We start from the raw sequence: 7,609 nt of genomic DNA on the forward strand, positions 1-7,609 counted from the left end.
AGGACAAGGGGTAACGGGTTTAAATTGAAAGTGGGTAGATTTAGAGTAGATATCAGGAAGAAATTCTTCACAGAGAGGGTGGTGAGGCACTGGAACAGGTTGCCCAGAGAAGCTGTGGATGCCCCATCCCTGGAAATGTTCAAGGCCAGGCTGGATGAGGCTTTGAGCAACCTGGTCTAGTGGAAGGTGTCCCTGCCCATGGCAGGGGGGTTGGAACTAGGTGGTCTTTAAGGTCCCTTCCAACCCAAACTGTTCCATGATTCTAGGAAAGTGTTGCCGAATGTGCCCACCCACCACACCAGCCCCATCTGCATCCCATTGTAGGGCTGGAGAGATAAAGAGCTTCTTGTTCCTCTTAGGAAATAGTCATTGCTATCTATGCCAATTAAAAGAAAAAAACCATAATTAATGCTTTTAGAAAAGATTTTAAAGGCTGTTTATATGGTGAGTGGCTGGTCTGGCTCGGAGAGATCCAGCACAAAAACAAGGAGAGTATGGAAGCAGCTGGCGTTGCTCCACCCATAAAGAAGGGGCAGGAGGGGCTCCCACATCCTGGCTTTCTGTTCGTATCCGCATTGTAACTTCCCAGCCAGACTGCACATCAGTGTTATGACTTTGTAGCCTAATCAGAAAAGGGGCAAGACACCCCTTGCTGGGGAGGGTTCCTGGTGGCTTGCCTGAAGGGAGGACAGGACTCGCAACTTCGTGGGGAAAAGCAAGTGTGAGTGAGGCCCGGGAGGAGGGTGACTTCCCGCTGCCAGCCCTGTCCCGTGGGGTGCAGCGTTGTGGTTTCAGGAGCTGGGAACAGTGGTAGGCGAGCGTGTGAATCACCCGAGCGGCCTTTTGAAAAGAGGAAGGTGGCAGGTATCACACCGAAATTGCCAGGGGTGGCAGCTCACGCCCTTTGAAGCGCTGGCTAAGCCAATTTAGTTTTTCCTCTACGTGTTTGTTCCTTGCGCTTGGAATCATGCGGAAACAAACACTTCTGCTTGCTCCGTAAAACAGACGGTCTCTTCAGTGCTTGAGCTGGCACATGGCTTGTGGGGTGGGTTGACCCTGGCTGGAGGCCAGGTGCCCACCAGAGCTGCTCTGTCACTTCTAGCAGCTTCTCACTAGCCCGCCTTGCTACCAAAACCTTGCCACGCAAAGCCAGTACATCCTCTTTTCCAGTGCCACAGGAAACTCTCGGAAGCCTGTTGAGTGAGTGAAAGGGGGACAAAAAAATCCTCTCTTAGCCCCCACTGAACTCTCAAAGCCAAACCCATGGAATTGCTAGCTGAGGAGACTCCACACAAGCCTCCTGTGTGGTAGGTGCATACTCACAGAGTGTGTCTGACGGGCCAAGGCTGTGTGCGCCGCGGGGCCGGTTCGATAGAAAATCACTTTTAGCGTTTGCTGATTTTGGTTAACTTCTTCCTGTGGTCCCACGCTGTCTGAGAGGTGTCTCGGAGCCCTGGCTAAAACACAGCCAGAAATGACACGGGTTTTGAACATGTTGTTAGTAAACCGAGGTGACTCATCGCTTTCAAAACAGCAGAGTTATCGCCGCCTCGCTCACGGGAGAGCGCAGGTTCTTTGTAACAGGGGAGCCGACAAGGAAAATGTACATCATCGGGGCGTTGTGTACATCCCAGGGCGGTAGCACTGCAGTCTGGCTTCAAAGCAATTAAAATATCATTGGATTAGGGAATATAAAACTAAAAAATTGTTACACACTTTCTAGAGATTTTTACTTCAGGAAATATTTTTTTTAATATATAAAATGAAGGTTTTTTCAGTAGTGTAATTGAGTTATGTTTTGTACCTCATCCTGTACCCCACACTTGCCTCTTTTTAATACTTTCATGTATCTTACTATGTGATATACCATATTTTTATGTAGAATTATAGAACAATTTAGCCTGGGGACCTGATCTCTCTGGGGACCTTCTGGTCCAGACCTCTGCTCAAGTCAGGGACAATTTCCAACAACTGCAAAGCTCCTCAGATAACCCTTGTCCGTCACTGAAAATGTGTCCTCACTGAACACTCACCCTTCAGAAACCTTGACCAACCCAGGGACAGGGCAGAGGGAGGCTGGAGGTGTCTCCGCTGTCAGTGCAGAGTGTGGACTATGGAGGATCTGAAATAGGAGGTTAGAGACAGGGTTTGGGGCTCAACTGGCCTACCTTCCTCTTACATGTATCTAGAGAAAGTGTGGTTTTCTCTTAAATCATGACAAATGGACAGCCAGCTACTTGCTGGAAGTAATGGTGATTCCCATCAGGAGGCGAAATTCCACCCATCAGGGTGGTTCAGACATTGAACCTTCAACAGTGACCAACATCTGGCACAAGAACGGTGTACGAGGCACAGCTTCAGGAGTCACAGCCAAAAGCTCCACAAGAAAAGACATTAAAAAACAGAGGAAATGGGGAGAAGTGGTAAGGTGGTAATTTAGAAGGAAACAAGATGGTATATTCAAGCAAAATGAGAAAAGTCATATTTTTTAGCTGCTAGGTTATATGTGAGGACATTAAAAACTTAAACAGGTTTAAGTCCTGCTATGTACTCAGGAGGCCTGGAAGATCTGCCTGGAAGAGAATTGACTCACTCATCTTTATTTTCCGTACATTCTAGTGTACCAGGGAAATTCCTGAAGCCTTACAGAGTATTAGCATTAATCTACTGTTAAAAAAGGCGTAAAGATGAGCCTGGTAATAGTAAGACCTTTAGTCTGACATCAACCCAAGGCCAAGCGAAGAGGCTGCTGGCAGAGGGATCGGACTGATAGGTGACAGGAACAGAAACTGATGCTGCTTGGCATGACAGAGAGGAGAAAGGCATGGAGGGTTTTTCTGCCTGGAGACTATTTGTCTGCAGCCTGTGTAGGCAGATGTTTGGGTTTCTGGGAATTGTTTGGTTCAGTACCATAAAACACCAGAGAAAACGTTATGGGTAAATTGTATCAGAAAGGGCAGGAAACAGGGGAGGGGGGAAAGTGAGACACAGCAGAGGAGACACAGAGCTCAGAGGAGGAGAATAGAGGGGGCAGGGGAGGAGGTACTCCCAGACCCGGAGCAGATATCCACCACGCTGCTGAGGACTCATGCTGGAGCAGGTTTATCCTGAAGGACCGCAGCCCATGGAAGACCCCACACTGCAGCAGGGGAGATGTGTGAGGAGGAAGGAGTGGCAGAGAGGAACCGTTACGGACTGACCCCGGCTCCCATTCCCCATCCTCCTGTGCAACCTGCGGGGAGGAGGAGGAGGTAGAGGAGTTGGGAACAAAGGTGAGCCTGGGAAAAGGGAGAGAAGACAGGTACCATTTTAATGTTTGTCTTTGTTTCTCACTACCTGAGTCTTTTTTAATTGGCCACAAATTAAAATGTTTTTCCCCACTCAAGTCTAGCTTGCTTGTGACAGTAATCAGCATGTGAGCTCCCTGCCCTTGCCTTGGCACAAGACCCTTCTCACACTATTTCTGCGGAGGGGGAGAGAGTGAGTGAGTGGCTGGGTGGGAGTTTGGCTCTTTGTGAAGGCTAACTCACCACATACAGTTCACGGGAACCAAAAGCAAATGCATTAGCTAATTTTAAAAAAACCACTGCTGAGTAATAAAGTTAATAAATAAAGGGTAAGGAAACCAAGCATGGGGATATATTCTTACTCCTCCCAGGAGCTCCTTGCCACAAATTCCAGCCTGTCCTTGGATGCTGTAAGGTGGGGGCCCAATGCCATCTAGGGCTATTCCAAAAACTGAAAATGAATGCTACTGGCAGATTGATTTTTTTTTCCTTACAGGTATTTTTGCCCTTGTACACATCTGCTAGTTTCAAAAAACTCGAGCAGCTTCTCTCTGAAGTATTGATTTTTAATCTTGTTTGCCCTTCATGTTTGATTTAACTAAAGAGAAGGAGCTCTTGTAAGAGTTTGCAACTGTTAGTGTGTGCTGTACTCACTGTAATCCATCCCTTGTGTATCTTAACTATGAACACAAGGCTTTTCAGAGAGCTGCTGGTAAATCTCCGGAGACCAATAAAGAGCTGAGCTATATTTTCAAACCGTATCCACTAGAGGGTACTCAATGACCTGCCAGTGAAGGCAGGTTTGCACGGCAGCGATGGGGAGAGGAAGCCAAGAGAAAATGTCACTGGTAGTTGCACTGACAATAGCAGAGCACAGAACAGGACCAGAAAGCACAGCAAAGGAGGATTTTAGGGGGGAAAAACATGTTGGACTAGCTTAAATCCAGCAGAAACATCTCTGTGCCGTAGGTCCAGAGAGCCCAAGCAGCCAGATGGAAACGGGGCGATGGGAAGTGGGGATTGGTGGCCCTTTCCCGGGGAGCGGAGTGGGGAGCGTGAGCTCACGTCCAGCACCTCTGCAGGGTGGGAGTGCGGGGCTGGCTGGGAACCCAGTTCTCACCCCCATGAGAGCACATTGCTGGGTTTTCTTTCTTTTTCCCCTGCTTTTGTTGCCCAAACTGCAAGCACAGAAGCTTTGGGGGTGATGTCCGTGCTAGCTGGCTTGACACAGCTGAAGTTTTCTGAAAAACTTGCTTTTTTTTACACTTCTGGCCATTGAGAGAGTTGTTCTGAGGTACTGGGGGTATATAAAACACCCCATCTTGTAAAACAATAGTGATGACTCCTCCACAGCATCTATTTTCATTGTGCTGATCACTCATGATCATTTTAAATGGGCAGCCCTGACTGTCCTTTGTAGGCATGCTAGAAAACAACATGATTTTAACATGCAGATAAGTCACAAACATCCATGGAGGCTTTAGATACCCAGAGAATCCTCTCGTCACAAATTTCTGTTTGTATTATTGTTCCAGGCTTTTATTTCCCCATTAAATGCTACAAAAGGCATGTAAAATGCTAGGCATGGTCTTCAAAAGGCTGGCCCTACAAGGAGATGCCATTCATCTTTTGCCTTCTGCTTCCAAAAAAATCAATAATAAGCATCTAATTTCAGGGTTGAAAGAGAAGATTTTTTACTATCCAGCAGGACATCTGAGTTATTGACCTTGAACGCTAATCAGTATGTTTGAATGTTCTCACCGGGTTTAGAGCCAAGGCTAAAAAAATCTAATTAAATCAGCAGGGGGCACGATTTCTTCAAAATATCTCAGGATTACCCAGCCGTGTGCTGGGTTTTCTTTCTATGACACAGTGCAGGGCTGCCCACCAACACTGCTTTTAAAGATCTAATGCGGTTTTTCTCAGTTAACCTCTTCAGCCCCCTGGGGAAACCTCAGGTGGTGTTAACGTAGTTCATGGTCCTGCAAAGGGACCCTCAGCCCCAGCAGTGGGTCAGTCCTACAGGGTGTTGCTGCTTTAATCACCCTGGAGACCCTTTTTCTTCTTTTCCTGGATGTCCCAAGTTCCTGGGAGCAGCCCAAGCCTCAGCTTCTTCGCCATTAACCTGCGGTATACCGCAGATAGTGTGGGTCATGGGCACCAAGCCCAAAGGTCCTGGTGGGCGGCGGGGGGCTTGCCTGTACCCCTGAAATCCTTCTGAGCAATAAGCAAACAGGAAGGCAAAACCGAGACGAACATAAACCAGCGTGCAACGTCTTGGGGGGCAGGTGCCACTTTTGGAGGTAGCAAGAAGAAAATCTGGGGGTTGTCACACCACCAGGGGAAGTGCTGCACCAGCAGGGACCCTGGCAATGAGCAGAGGGAGGTCCCCCCAGCTCAGAGCCCTGGCTCTGTACGTCCGGAGGGGAGGTGTGTAAAAAGAGGGCACGGTTTGGCTATCCCCCTTTCCCTCCAGAAATCAGTCGGTAGCACTGGGTTTTCCTGAGGCCGGATCTGACTGATGGTGCCGTATAACCACGAGTGGCTTTAGTCACAGCAAGGCTGTAGTGGGGAAGCGAGCAAACATTTTGGGTTGCTATCCTCCCACTTGAGCCCAGCTATGGGTATTTTGTACCATATTGTCGATCTCAAGAAGCTCAGTCTTTTTGTCCTGGTTTTTTTCCCTCTAAAAGGTTATGTTTAAAGGATAGACACTCACACTGTCTGGCTTTGCAAACAAAAAAGAGGGATGAATTCCTGAAAAAATGAACTCTTCCTGCTTTTAATTACCAAAACCTGATTAATAGCTACGAGTAGATTTAGGTGTGTGGTTTTTCTTCCTTCACATACTCATGAAACAGCTACATGTCCTACACCTCTGTCAGAGCCTCCTTTGGGGAGCAATATGCCATGGGGAGCATACCTGAGAGGGCTGGAGGTAACGGCGGCAAAAATAACCCGTGCTGAATATGAACATGGAAAAGGGAGCACCGTAAGGCCCTGATGATGGAGAATGCCGCGTAGCTCTTAAGGAAAGCGTTTAAATGCTAAAATGCTGAAAGTGAAGATCCTCCAGTGGATCCCAGGGAATATTCCCCCCCCGCCCCCAGTTATGCCCCACTGCACACGCTCTGCTTAAATACACCTGCAGACTGGATTCAAAACTTAGGGACAAAGCAAAGGTGTAGTCAACGGTAACTGTAAGTGAATGGATTGTATCCACTTTTAGTTCAGAATAATGCAATTTTCCCACTTCTTTAGCATGCCAGGTGGGTGAACCTGCCATTTCTTCAGCAGTTACACTGCCAGCTCATTTTCATGGTTTTCACCTGCAGAATAGGCAGGACAAAACCAAGCAAAATTGCAGAGGCAGCCAGTGGGATGGTGTTTTGGGGTGGAAAGGGGTCGAGCCTGAGTACCCACAGAGGTATGGACAGATGACAAAAGAAGGGAACATACCCTCCTTTATTTTTAGCATGCCACCTTGGATACCTGATCCAAAGGCTCATGCCATTTTCATTACAAATTCTTATTCAAACGTCACCTCAAGTTCTTGGGAAGTTCAACTTCACTTCCAGCCTTTGATGCTTAGGGAAGGGTATTTTCTCCTCAGCATCAACGATAGCATGTAGATTTGGGGACTCGGGTTGACTGTGCTTGTTTTGTCTTGCTACAAATGCTGGCAATTAAGACATAACCATGTGAGTCAATCAAAGTTCAGAATACAGCGTGACCCTCAATATGCAGTTCGTCATGGTTCATAAAGCAACATGTTAGCTATTTTAATAATTAGACAGTGTCCTTTTGTTTCATCCAAATTCCCTGCCTTCACTTCAGTGCACTTATCTAGGCCTCTAATTAGGTCCCTTTCCTTCAGCCACTGGTAACTTCTCATGTGCATCTTCCCTATTCTGGCTTCTTCATACCTCAGAAAATACAACAGGGCTGTCAAGGGGCCGGTCTGGGCTTTGTTTCACAAGTCTGTGTGACACTATGACATTCCAGTTTCAGATAAGGTGCTGTCGGGAGGAGGTGTGGACGCTCAAGCAGACTTCCCAGAAGACGAAGTACTTCAGCTTTGGTGCTTCCCCAGTGAATACGCAGGCATGGATTAGGTGCCACCCACCTTCTTCTGGTCTCGGGGATAAATCACGCACTCTGAAGTGAGCATGTTACTATAGCTGCCAGTTGCTAGAAAGCCTTGATGATACATTCAAAAAGAGCCACTAAATGCTGAAAAAAAACCCCAAATGCACCCAAAAATCCCATTCAAAACACCACAAAAAATAGAAACAACTGTTTTCCACTTCAGAAATATTTTC

Source organism: Eurypyga helias, unplaced genomic scaffold (assembly GCF_000690775.1).
Source record: "Eurypyga helias isolate BGI_N326 unplaced genomic scaffold, ASM69077v1 scaffold38100, whole genome shotgun sequence".
In the NCBI taxonomy this organism is placed as follows: domain Eukaryota; kingdom Metazoa; phylum Chordata; class Aves; order Eurypygiformes; family Eurypygidae; genus Eurypyga; species Eurypyga helias.